General features: G+C 45.6%; 1 protein-coding gene across 1 annotated transcript in view; it reads right to left on the minus strand.

Moving 5' to 3' along the window:
- The window catches only part of LPP (LIM domain containing preferred translocation partner in lipoma), a 282269-nt gene that overhangs the window by 232064 nt on the left and 36136 nt on the right, over nucleotides 1–14069 (minus strand). Inside the window, exon 3 of the mRNA XM_009334106.1 lies at nucleotides 12108–12172. The gene's annotated coding sequence lies outside the window, so the exon portion shown is untranslated. The remainder of the gene's footprint in view (nucleotides 1–12107; nucleotides 12173–14069) is intronic.

Below are 14069 nucleotides of genomic sequence, written 5' to 3' on the forward strand. Positions count from 1 at the left end.
AGAAACCAATAGTTGCTCACATGGATCAACACTTCCAGGCTCTCTCTTTTGCAGCTCATCTCACTCATACTTGTGGTTTCAACATGTGATTCGCATTAGGCCCCTCTGCTCTCCATTTGATGGTTCTGCTAAACAGATGTGAATTTATTTAGTCACAGAGTCTGCTCTTTACACTGCCTCTTTGTAGAACAGATGGGCTTTTCTTTTTTTTTTCTGTTCAACAATATTCAGATAACAATCATACCCAGTGCGCAGGTTTGCTTGATGATTTCACATGCACACAAACATGATCTCACAGGAGCTCTCTTCAGCAGCTAGGACACACCATGAGAGGCGATGGTACTGATGGAGAATGCCAAACTGCAACACCAGCAACATCTAGAGAAGCCCAAGATCTCAGGGATCCCTGAGGCCAGCCTCATAACTTCAGGCAAAGGAGTGATGCACATTGCACTTAGCAGGGTCCAGAAGACACAACTCCACCAATCGCCCATCACAAACAGTGTCTCCCCACGCGAAAGCTCTGGTGGAAGAGAGAGCTGAAGGGTAATCTCCTGCAACGTTCATGGGGACATGAAACCATGTGCATCTCCTGGGACTCCTCAGCATGGTGAAATAGTCTGGAAAAGCTATTTGCTCCCTGTGTGGGCATTCTTCTTTCTGCACTCAGAGTGCCTTTGGCAATGGATGAAGCAGAACTGCACAAAGGCCCTCTCAGAGCAGAATAAGACTGCCCACATGAGTAGTACGCTTGGAACAGCTATTGCACTTTAAATTCACACCCTGGCTTTGTTTCGCAATACTCTCCCTGGGCAGAAAGGCCCTAGGCTTCAGATTCAATTTCTGCCCGTGTTATCAATAGCTAAGCACTGCTCCCATCTGAGGTAGGATATGGCCTATACAAGAGGCCAAAGTACAATCTGGGAGGAGAAGCCTGAGCTTCACACTTACTTTGCGCTATCCTGTATATGGATGCGCCTCTATATTGCTTTAATAACTGAACGCTGATGACTTCACCCTAGCAAATGGCCCTGCTATGTGGGTAAATGATCTTTGCTTTACCACAGAAACCAAGCACAGGATGTGTATACATGGCACACACGAATGTCATGCCCACACCTGTGCAAGGATCTAATCCCTTTCCAAAAGCTGCAGCCCCATCCCTCAGTCACAGCTTTGCTCTCCACGCATTGCCCACCTGTTACAAAGATGACCTCAGTTTCTAGGACAATCTACTTAGTACCTTCATTAACTCGCTAGAAAAAAAAACATGTACACACACACACTCTTTAAATGTGGTTATATTAAAACTTGGGTTATCTGGAGAATGAGACTCCAAGTTTCAGAAGGGAAGCAAAAGTGGAATTCTCTGCTTGAAAGGCACCCAGGACTTGGCCATTAACACTCCTCCCTGGGGGCCCTGAAGCTGAACATTTACAAGAGCAGAAAAATATGCGTGGCTTTCTTTTTTTTTTTTTTTTTTTTTTTTTTTTTTTTTTTTTTTTTTTTTTTTGGTGGGGGGGGGCATACAATTGGCATACAATTAAGCAGTATTAAAAAGCTAGTAGTAATTAGGCAGTAATATTTTCAGTAAGAGAAGACTGGAACTGAAAAGGACAGTTGAATTCCTTGCAGGGTGACAAGCACTTCCAGCTACAAAGCACCTCATGTCTTCTGAGAGTTTTTTCTCTCTTTTTTGCTTTTTCTTTTTTTCTTGCCAAGTTCTGAGCCACCCCGATGTAATTTTCATTCCTATAAATGATGGTGCTATACAAATGTTCTGTGAATGGACCATACAACAGCACTTCACTCTTTTGTACATCTTAGGAAGAAGCGACAAAGCAAAACACTGTGAAAGAGAGACTTTCATAAGCATAAAGCAAATTTATGTGCCCGATTCCCAGAGGCTGGTTGCCTAACCTTCAGTATGAGCCTTCAATAACTTTCTCTGAGCAGTCGAACAATGTGCTTGCTTTCCTCCATGTAAGTAAAATGAAATTCCCTCCCACTTTGCCCCACCTGCTCTGCAGACCTGGTGGGGCTGGTGCTCCTGCTGGGGCAGGACCGATGACAAGACAGAACATGGCATCGGGGAACAGGGCTCCCCTGCCATACCTTCGGGCCACATAGGAAATCTTTCTAGGCATCACTCTCCATCTGCATCCTCCCTTCCCTGTCACCTCCATCCAGACACCAGGGACAGCATTAAGCCCCTTCTTTACAACACTTTGAGCTCAGAGACAAAGTGTGCTCTGTAAGGGCTATCCCACTGCAAAGTGCACAGAGCTGAAAGGCATCCAAAATGCAATGTACGGATATACAGATTTCAGTGGAGGGTTAAAACTGAGGGGGAGCAGAGCTATCTCAGCTGGCAAAGGCTCATGATGGATAGCATCAGAAGAAAATTAAGAAAGTATTTTGAATGCCCTCCTAAAAAGGAACAAATAGGTCCAACAGTCCAACAGAAGGGGATTTTTTGCATCTCTGAATGATAGCGCTTTGCTTTTATGGCCTGCGGCTGCTTGGGAAATTCAAAGCTATTCCTCTGAAGAATTCACTTGGACAAGCTTTATGGCTTTGATCAGTTAACTATTTTTTAATGCTAATCCACCCCAGTGATATTTGTCCTCTTTTTCCCCATGTGCACAGAAGCACAGACACAGACAAATACTACACAAAAGCAAACATTAGCCAGATGATGAGCCAGGAACAATGACATCCAGAGCCCATAACCAAACACCAACTTCATTCTGTTTTATTCTTTTCTCTTCTAGCGGCTCAAGATCCTTTGGCCCAGTATGACCTGCTAATGGAAATTTAGGAATCAAATTTTGGTGCCCAGCAGGTATAATGCTCACGCAGTGATTTGGCCACAACTATTCTCACTCAAGTAAAAAATTTAAGTAATTTCCCCTAAAAGTTGCAATAAAACATGTGGCTGAAAGGCCTTATTTGAAACTTAACACAAACCCCTGCAAGTAGCCCAAGTGCTGCCCCATCCTCCAAGATGAACAAATAAAGGTGCAGAAGTAGCTATTTGCTTACATTTATGGAGCAAAGATAAAAAATGAGCCAAAGAACAGGACTGAAGTTACCGGACACCCATCATCTCACTGGAATTGCTCTAACCTCCCCCACAATCTCAGGCTTATAACCTGAGCACCACGCTAAGCAAAACTCCATTTACAATCTCGGCATACAAACTTGTCTCCTTGTTTAGGGCACCGAAGTCTGGAGAGCAGTCCAACTGTGTACCGGGAACACACCGAGTATCTAAGCCAATATTCAATTATCTGTCGTATTAGTTGCATCACTGTGACATCCTATGACATATATAGCAGCCATTACACCAAAAAACCCCTAACCCCAAGGAGGGAACAGTCCCTGCTGTGCTGTACCTTTGGTATTCAGACTGCTATCTAAATTTTGCTTGCTGTCTTTGCGTAACAGATTCAGGCAGTATTTCCTGTGGCAGAGAATTACACAGGCTAATTACCCTCCGTGGAAAAGTGAAGAAATCCTGGAAGCAATTTTATGTCTCAGTTGTTCCCAGAGCGCAGGAACAATCTTTTAGCCCTCTTCCTATTTTCTGCACAATGCCATCCAGGCTCAGCGGGCAGAATCCATCACGACGATGTCTCAGGTCTGGGTCCTGCAAACACTCACCCAGGTGAAACTTTACAAGAGTAGCCCTACAGACTTCAACTTGGGTCAGCCTTGAACTTGGCCACAAAGTTTTTAGAGGACAAAATGAACGGAATGAGATAGGTGAGAAACTCAAAGTACCTGGGAAATGTTCAGTCCTAGGTAGGAGGAGGCTTATCTCAACAGCGTAACACAGATAAACAAAGTGTTTCTGATGCACATTTCTTAACCTAGCTCTTTCAAAATTCGTTACCAGATTTTTAAAGGAAATCAGGGAAGAGCACCTGTACCTGAGAATTGTGCATCACAGGCAAAGTTCATAAGACAACAAACCATTTTCTCAAACTAAAAATTTCATTACCATGGAAAAAAGAAGAAAAAAGGGATAGATATTTTCTATGGTGGAAAAAAACCCACACCACTTTTAAGAGAAAAATCTAAATGCTGATGGCTTTTTACTAGAGCCTGAAAGCATTCCCATGCAAAACTACCATCCCAGCGCTGACAGCATTTGCAGGTGTGGAAGGCTGGTTTCCAGTTTCTGAAGTGCCCACGTAGACTACACACACACCCCTTGGAGGCACCACCATCCCGGTGCACTGGGGACTCCCAGGCTGCATGGGCTGAGGAGATGTGGTTTGGCTACAAGACTGACCCACAACAAGGGGGAAAGGTCCAGGTACTGCATACCAGTCTGCACCTCTCTGCATACGCTGCAGAAGTGACTCCAAATACTAATTTTTCAGCATTTTGACAACAAATACTTTTCACCCAGGTACACACCCACACTCAGAATTATTCAATCAGAACCTTATTTTCCACCCAAAAGAGTTTTGATAGAAAATGTTCAATTTGCCCTAATCAATGGAGCTTAAGCATCAGTCAAAATATTTTCTCGAATTGACACCATCAGTGCCAGAGCAGGAGAACAAGCTCTTTAGATAATCTGCCTCCAAAGGCAGGTGCTGACCTTTCAGTTGTGTTATTACCTTTTTTAATGAAGGTAACATTTAAAATATTGTTACTTTTCAGCTGATGCTGCTGGGAGAGAGGGAGGGAAGGGGACTGCGTGCCTGCTGCAGAATCACACGGCCAATCTTAGTATCGCTTAATTTTCAAATGAGGAATTTGGTAGTAAACAACCTTTTCCTTGTACACAAACATTTTTAATTTCATGCCCTGCTAATCATACATCTGTTAGAGCTCCTTTTCCATCCAGTGCGGTAACGATAATAAAAGAAAAATCATCGCACTAACAATGTGGTTTGTCTAAAATGAAAATTGAATAATAATCAATTTTCCTCCACGGGATGAGGGAACGCAGCAAGCAGCAGCACTCGCTCAATGGAGGTGACGAAGACATGGTTTGAAAAGTGACACCTCCACATTCGCCTTGCCGGTGGCCCTCGCTGCTGGCATCCCCTCCCCTTTTCGGGACTGGCTTCACCAAACAGCTGCTCTCAGGCTTCCTGGTGCTCCACGCCAGGCACCACCACCACCAGCAAAGCCTCTCGTGCCACCATCACCTCAGCCACCTTCTTCCCCCCTTCCTTTCCCCTCTATTTTCTCCTCACCTCCTCTATCAGCAGGATATTACTGTAAGAGATGCTACAGCAATGCCTCCACCTTCCCAAATCTCTTTCCACCAGTGAGACCCAGTGGGCCTCAGTGTACCAAACCTCAGACGTGTTCAGCACCCTTACCTGTGCCTTCCACATATGAGAGCTGGCTAATGTGCTACTCAAAAGTGCACTTAAATATGTGATTACACCCCTGAAAACAAGTTGTTGTCATCTCTTCAATAACATTAGTGAAAGAGTTGTTATTTAATAGACAGGCCCAGCTGAAATGCCAAGTTAATCAGGCTCCAAGAAACACCCATAATCAAGAAGACCATCTGATTTGACCTAAGGAAGAAATTTTATCATGAGACACTGCAACAGGTTGCTCAGAGAAACTGTGGATGCCCCATCATTGGAAGTGTTCATGGTCAGGTTGGATGGGGCTTTGAGCAACCTGATCTAGTGGAAGGTGTCCCTGACCACGGCAGGAGGTTGGACTGGATGATCTTTAAAGTTCCCTTCCAACCCAAACCTTTCTATGATTTTATGATTCTAAGATTTACTGTCTTGCATTGCCCACACTCCTCTTTTCTGGACTGCTGATACACAGCTTTTGCCCTTTTAGACTCCTATTCCCATAGCCATGCTGGGCCACTTCCAAATCACAAATATTGCACTTGTAAGACCTACACAACGGTAACTCTCTAAGTTTTAATAAGCAATGGGAATCCATCTGAAGCCCCAGGCAACGTGGCACAAAGACATTATGGGCAGAAGTCCATGGGTCTGCTACACCTGAGACTCCTCTCTGTCCTCCAGTCTTCATATTAGCATGCCGAACCCTCTCCTTCCAGAGGCTGTTTTCTAGAGTACAGTTATCCACATAAGCTCCCCCTCGTCTTCATCAAGAAGCACAGTTGTTTGAGTAACCTGCTTTAAGGAGACTTGTCAGTTAACTAACATCAATTAATTACTCCAATTTCGCAGATAAGCAAACAAAAGAACAAAAAAAGGGAAGTACCCTGGTCTAAATTCACAGAGGGAAATTCAGGGCACAAACACTCCGTGACCTGGGTCCAGAGTAATCAAAGCCACTGGGGAGAGGGCCTCGGCATGCCCAGTCCCCTGCCTCCTCCTCCTCCAGGAGCAACACCAACCCTGCCCTGCCCAACAACCCCTTCAGCTCACACGAGGATGCACAGGCAGCCTTGAGATCTTTATTTTACTTGTCCCTTCATGCTAAAGCTATAGGGATTAGAAATGTTACTGAACAAGCCAGCTTTTTATTACTCAAGAGACGGTTTTACCCCAGCTGCCCCAAATGCAGAGTTATACCTGGAGGCATCAGCGCTGCTTGGTCAGGGCTCATTTCCACCAGCGCTGCTGCCTGAGCTGCAGCACACAGCAGGCAAAACGCTGGGGACGCAAGGTAAAGGTGATCCAAACCAGGCTGTACCTAAGACTAGGTGACCATGATCAGCATGAACACAGGCATTGATACATCCCATCTGTCAATATGCAAAAGCATTCAGCTCTGGATTCTTCCGACCTCTAATCAAAGTGCATTCAGTCAAACAACTCTACTGGAATTAGCAGTGAAAAGGGAGGGGGAAGGAATGAAAAAAAAGACTTTGTTGAGCAAAAGTACTCTGAGACACATTTGATGTAATAGTCATATGATTAACAAACTGTCATATCAAAGTTTTCTGCAAAGTAGGAACATTCTGACAGTTCATATTTTAAAAACTGACATTTTGATTCATTACTGTAAATAGCACTCTGTATTAAATATTGTGACAAGGCATACAGTGTATTTTTTGAGCTCTATAACATTTAGGAAGTACTGGATTTTTTTTTTTTTAAAGCATGTATAATACCAAAAGCAGTTAAAGGAGAACTCCAAGAAAGCTTCTAGAGGAGAGAATCATTATTTCTGAAATAACCTACTTCTTTGCCATCATCTCAAGCGCTGCTGGGAACTTTGGCCCATAAGGATCTTAATGTACTGTTTGCATAATAAAATAGGGAATTGTCTCACAGAACAAAAGAGCTATAAGGAAAGTGGCTACATTAAATAATGTAAAAATTACTCAGCAGCAAATCATCCCGAAGTTGGCATAAGAGGAAGAACACTAAAAGGTGCTGAATTACCACTCAGAATATCTGAGAGTGCAGGTTCATAACCAAGATAAGGAATGTGACATCCAAATGACTGTCCAAGCGTGCATCTTCCTTATCCCCTCAGTCTCCAGCCACGTTTTGCCCCCTCCTCTGTCTCACCACTCGCGCCTGTAAAGGATAAAAGTGACTGTATGGACAGAAATGAGGGCCAGGGACACAAGGACAGCAAGACCACCTCTTCTAGCAACAGTACAAACTCAGACTGGTTGAACCTGCTCATGAAACTGCCCCGAGTTCAGTTATTGCCCATCTCGCCGACACTCAGAGATCATTACATCCTCCTCAGCGGCTCTGCTTTGTCTATTTAGACTGTGAGCTCTTACGGACAGGAGGTGTCTCCCCCTGTACACACCTGTGCAAGGAGACCTCAGCCAGTCCCCTAGGACCTGCTGAAACCCATATGTGGGCAGAGAGCTGTTACCACCCCTGCAACCCAGCATGGCTGTGCCCATCGCAGGCAGAGGCAGGGCAGGCAGCACTCCCTCACCGCCAGGGCGAGCAGGAAGGGCTGCCCAGACAGAGCTATCGAGGACTCCTCTTTGCACAGGGATCCAGAGCAGGGCAACTCAAACTGTAGGGATGCTGTGAGCCACCAGAACCGAGCCACCAACCAAGACTACTTAACCCCCTTACCACTCCCCGCCAAGTCCCTCCCAGTTGGTGCGTCCCTTCCCTGGATCACCAGTATCAAGGCAAACAGGACTGGGCCCAGAAGCAATAATGCAAATGTTTTGCATTTTCTTAAAAGCAGCCCACATGATAGAGAAATTAAAAATAATAGCTCCAGCTAACACAGAAAGACCTGATAGAGCAGCAGAGAGAAACCAGAGGCTGCCTAGCCTGTTTGCAAAACGCTCAGGTGTTATTAGGACTGCAGTCAAAGGCTTTAGAAAGAAAAATGGTTACCACTACTTGCAGCCAGCTGCAAGCGGAGCTCTGGGCTGAGTCTACTGAGAGAATGGATATGGTGCCATAAACATGAGCCCAAAGCCTGGTCTGGGACATGGTGAGGCAGTCACGCACACCGAAGACGGATCACAATGCTGTTTTAACAGGGGTCTGATCCAGCCCAGCCTGCGTTTCCCTAGGAGCAGCTACACACCACTCACATGCTGGAAATCTTGTGGATGGGTTTGCATGCCAGCAAGTGTGGTAGTAGTAGTGGTCTAGCCAGACATCCAAAACATATTGGCACCACTATAATTTGTCCATTCACCAATATGTTTTCCTAAAAGCGCCCATATGCTTTTCCTGCAGTTCCCATATGCTTTTGCAAAGAGAAACAAAAACATTTTGTTAGTTGCGAGCGATTGAGCGCCACATATTTCACAGAAGTCAAGTAGAAAAACAACAACAAAAAAAGCAGTCAGCTGCTTCCCCCTCCCTTTCCTTTCTGTTCATGGAGGGAACTGTGAAGAGCAGGAAAAAAATTCAGCCCACAGCAAAATACACACACAGCTCATTTTTTTGCACTGCAAGATATTCTAGGAATTACAGGAGGAATCTTCATTAAAAACAAGCTATCAAAGATCTGGCAGCCGGTGGCATACCAGACAGTAATTCAGTGTTGGGTGTTCAGCTCCATGTTCGGCGCTAGCTCAGGTCCTCACCACGGGTAACGTAGCCCACAGGAATCCGGGTTCCCGGAGGAGCACATTAAATGAGCCTGGGGGAGGGGGGACAGCGTGATAAAGAGGTTACAGCCTTTCCAATTCACAGGACAGCTCATTTGATGCCAAATCTATCTATACCTGCAGGTATGAAGTCCCCTCCCGCGTGTAGGGCTTCCTACAGCATTAGCTGTCTTGCTAATGCAAATCCCAAAGCAGCGAGGGTGCAAGGGGAGTGGGCAGGCTGCTCGGTTCAACTGGGAGCAGGCACGTGGGTGTAGAAGTATGCGTGTGTCAAGGCTGGAGCATGTGGGAACCATAGCTGTTTAGTTAGAGACTCATTAAGAAATGCGGTAGACCCGGGACCAACGTTCAAAGAGGAGCAGTGTGAAACATTTCTCTGGAGAAAGATTAGCACATGTTCTTCTTTACACAAATAAAACTAAAGAGAGAACCATAATATGGACAAATCGATTAACTTCTGAAAAGCCAAGGGCACCGCATGCAAGAGCAGACAAGAGGGGAAGAGCTTTGTTACAGGGACGTTGAAGCAGTGCATAGCCTTTCTCCCCTGGAAAAGAAATTCAGCTATTGCTGCATGAAGTTCTGATGTTAGCCCAGTCTTCATCACGCTCGCTGTTACGGGAACACAGCTGCTTCCTTCTCAAAATGGCCGTGCATATACCTGTATATTGCTATAACCCTATGCATTGAGAGCTTGGGATCATCTTTGTGAAGATTATGAAAATACACGAGGGCAGATGCCAAAGGACTACTGCAGTGCTTGACTTGAAAGTTTCAGCCTTAAGGTAGGAGCTTGAGGCTGACCTCCTATATAGGACATCCAGAACAGCATAGACCCTTCTACCAGAATAAAGACTTTCTGTGATGCAGTCCCATGTTCTACAGTTCTCCAGCAAATTTAACCAGGAATGCTCTTTGCAAAGCTAGCGTTTCCTTACAATGATCTAATGTCACACAAAGCCTAATGAGAGGCCAGATGCAATAGGTCAAGAGCCCAGTTTTCCACGGAAACAGAGCTGAAAAAACAGTCAAGAGAAGAGAAATCAATCTCTTGCACAGGGCATAGAGTAAAAAACAATTTGTCGGAGACAGCTTGCTTGCAAAATACATTTTGTGATACGTTTTTGTCCTGAGAGGAGTTGTAAGCACCTGAACATCTGACTTCACCATTCGCAAATACATTGATGCTGTTGCTTAAGCTTTGAATAGAAAGCAAAACTAATGCTGTCTCATTAGTTAACAGTCTATAAGGACGGGCTTCTTCCTAGATTTCATATTTACAGCAAACCACTGGGACAGTTTATTAGAATTAGCCAGGAAAGCTGCCACAGAAAGAACGAGACTAACAGAAGAGCTGCCATTAATCTTCCACAATCCAGCAACTGGGAAGACCAGGCCTTGAACCAAATTCTACTCTCTTGCTATTAATCTCCTGTCCTGTACTTATTAATCCCTTGTCTGTCTTTGTCTTTCAACATTTGTTAATCTCCTCAACTGTTTGCAGTAAACAGGACGCTGAAATCTCATCTCCAGCTAGCCATAATTTACAAGACAAAAAAAAAAACCACAAAAAAATAAACCCAAGAAGAGGGTAAAGAGAGAAAGGAGGGACGTGCATTGCATATCAAAAGGGCAGAATGAAAGTGCAGTTATATTCAGTGACACAAGAGGGTAAAGAAGAAGCACTCCCAATTTTGGCATGCCGTACAGATGTCTCACGATTCTCAAGTCAGGTAACATCAAGGCAAATGAAGTAACTCCACTAGTCAAAACCATCAGGGTAGCAGAAGAATAAAACCCAGCACACACCCTCCCACATGGCAATGAGTTGCTCTGGACCAACGCTGGCTCACAACGCAGCCCCAAGTGCATGCATCACGCGTGGCCTTCTGGTGCTGCCACTGGGCTCAGGGAAACATCACTGCAGCAAAGACTGCCCAGAGCCACCACGCTCTCCTAAGGCATGTCCCCTCCCGAGAACTTCATGGCCATTGAGCAGTTATAGACCAGCAGTTATTATCCACTTCTTATCGGGACTGCTCGCTGCTTTCTTCCCCCAGTTGCCATGACTTTGTAGCACCTCTAGCACTTCCTTTGCCTCTGGGTCAGCACAACAGAGAGGCTTGAGGACAGACCTACTGCCCTGACACTGCTCCTTTTTTGCCATCTTACCTGAAGGCTCACCCTAACCGCAATTAATCACCATATCATGGGATGGGCACAAAGCCCAATTCATGTCCTACACATAACCTGGCAAGGAACTCCTACAAGAGATTGAGGTGGTTTATCAGGCTGATCCTTAAGTCACAGCTAACTATCTCCAGTGAATTTAATGGAACTGGTAATTCAGAAGTATGAATTTACATTGGATATAAGGAAGAAATTTTTTACGATGAGGGTGGTGAGACACAAGAACAGGTTGCTCAGAGAGTTGCTGGATGCCCCATCATTGGAAGCGTTCAAGGTCAGGTTGGATGGGGCCTTGAGCAACCTGATCTAGTGGAAGATGTCCCTGCCCATGGCAGGGGGGTTGGACTAGATGACCTTTAAAGGTCCCTTCCAACCCAAACCATTCTATGATTCTGTGAACTTGCTTCTCACATATATTTCTATTCAGGTTATTCTTAATAGGCTTATACGCTTTTCTGCTTTTGCCCACTGAAGCATGGTTAGATTAAAGCTAGCAATACAGTCAGCTCTCCATCATCAGCTGGGAGTGTATCCAGGCTGCAGAGAGCCATGCTATGGACGGGGAGCGAGTTCAGGTCCACAGCAGGAAAGTCTCATTCAAAAAGAAGTTGAAGTAATACAGCCCACAGGACCAGCGCAGCTCTGCATGGGACCACGCAAGTGTTCCCATGCAACACTCCCATTCCCAGGAGGCCCTGCATGTTTGCTGCTTCCAGACTTGGACGCAGAAATAGTAAAACCACCTCAAGCCTCCTGGGTTAGCCTGGCCTCCACCACTCTAGGCTTTGGAGAAATGTCCATCATTTGCTGAATGACCAAATGTGGTCCCAGGGTCCTCCTACTCTCTCCAAACTCAGCAGTTGGCAGAAGCCTCGAGACCTGATCCACTCCTCACCTGGAAGCAAGGCAGCCCCGTCAGGCACCCAGACAGACGTACGGACAGGCTCTTCCAAGGGACCTCTGCGGGTGCAAACAGAAAGGTCAGAATCAACATTTTGCTCATTGTAAAAGCAGAAAGTAAATCAAGCTGGCTGTGACACCTCACCAAGAAAACAGCCCCAAAAGGGCCTGTAACTCCAGCTGCCCTCCTGTACAGAGCAGACCATAGCATTTTTTCCCCTCTGATACAACTCGTGTCAGTCTGTCCCTGTTTTGACCCATATAAGGGTTTTTCACACGTTGGCAGGACAGATTACATCTGAGCAAGTGTTGGAATAACTGAGGTTTATTTGGGAGAGAAGCTACTTGTTTTAAATCACTGTAGAGCTGGTGAAAGGCACTGACGTAAGGGCTGCAGGTAACAAGGTCTCTTTCAAAGCCTGACCAGACACCCTTCTGCCTCTCATGCTTAAAGGGCCTCTTCTTCCCAAGCCTCCTCCGCCGCTCAAGCCGGCAGTGAGTCACACCCACAACGTTGGCTTTGCTGTGCGAGCACCAAGAAGAACCGAAGCTGAGATGGGATGCATTAAACACACACCAATTGTGGAAAAAACAAGCAGCAGGGTGAGACAGCCCAAACCCTACCTCCACCTCCAGCCCTGGTTTCCTTCTGGGTGCCTCCAAAGACACTCAGCTAAAAAGAAAACACAGGTTTTCTAAGTTACCACAAGCTGCTTTCAACCAGCAGCCTTTCATACTTCCAGCTTATTGATATCTGAGCCTACTCTGGTGTTTTCTATTTCCTTTCATCTCAGTCCTGGAGAAGAAATAAGCAAATTTAAAAAAATACCACTGATGATTAGTGAAAGGTCCAGTCCCCCTCCGCCTGCCCCAGCTCTCCCAGCCTACCATGCTCCCGCCTGCCTCAGGTCACCCCCTGCTCCTCCTAACTGCATCCTCACCCCTATTTTCCTAAAGCCTGATTATCTCTTAACAAACATGGCTAAGATTAGCCAAGGAGCTAAAAATCATTAAAGAGAGGGAGGAGAGACATATCTAGCCAGTCACATACACTATTTTTTTTTAAGGAAACCAGGCTGAAACCCATCAGCCCCACCATCAGCTGTCTTTGCTCAGGAGAAGCAGGTCTGGCAGGGCAGCAGCTTCGCCCTCCTGGTCCGCAGTGGAGGAAGGGGAGCACAGGGGAGGAGAACTGCAGCAGTTGCTTCATATCCACACTGAAGTGCAAGAAGCACAGAGAAATTTGCTGAGGACCTGCCCACACAGACACTGGATATTCCTTTCATATTTGCCATGACAAAAAATTCATGTTAACATTTTTGCAAGCACTGTAAGCCCATATCAAGTAACAGCAAAGAGGCAGACAGGTGTCCTGACCACAGAGGAGACAGCATATGCGAACAGTTTGGAATTTATTGTTATTGTTATTTTTTTAAAGGGGGAAACAAATCCCAGAGATTTTTCTGTGCATGATACATTTTCTGCTCCCTATTTGATGTTGCTTTCAGACTGAAGACTTCAAATAGCTAACGCTAACCTATGCCTCAAGCCTGCTTTAAACTAATGCCCCTTATGTGACCAGAAATGAATGCATGGTGAATCACTTATGCCACACACAGTGGGGGTGATGAGTGGTGGTCCATGTCTCCCGAGCGCCACATGGACACAAACGCGCTGGGGGAAAGGAGATCCCAGCCCTCTCTGCATCACAGCCTGATAATTCAGCAGTAGCGCCTTTGCATGTTTGGAGCTGGAAAGCACAAGCTCCGGGTCAACAGCCCAACCAGGAGCAGTCAGAGAGAACAACATAACTACTGGCATTTTATAGAGAGAGATATATAATCTGCACAGGCTGCACCTCCACTCTCCCTGCCTGCCTTTGGGAGTTGCTTAAGAGAAGCTGCATTTTAATTACTAGCCCAAATCAAGGGAATCTGATCCTGACAGCGAGGGAAAG

Source organism: Pygoscelis adeliae, unplaced genomic scaffold, assembly GCF_000699105.1.
Source record: "Pygoscelis adeliae isolate BGI_AS28 unplaced genomic scaffold, ASM69910v1 Scaffold161, whole genome shotgun sequence".
Classification (NCBI taxonomy): domain Eukaryota; kingdom Metazoa; phylum Chordata; class Aves; order Sphenisciformes; family Spheniscidae; genus Pygoscelis; species Pygoscelis adeliae.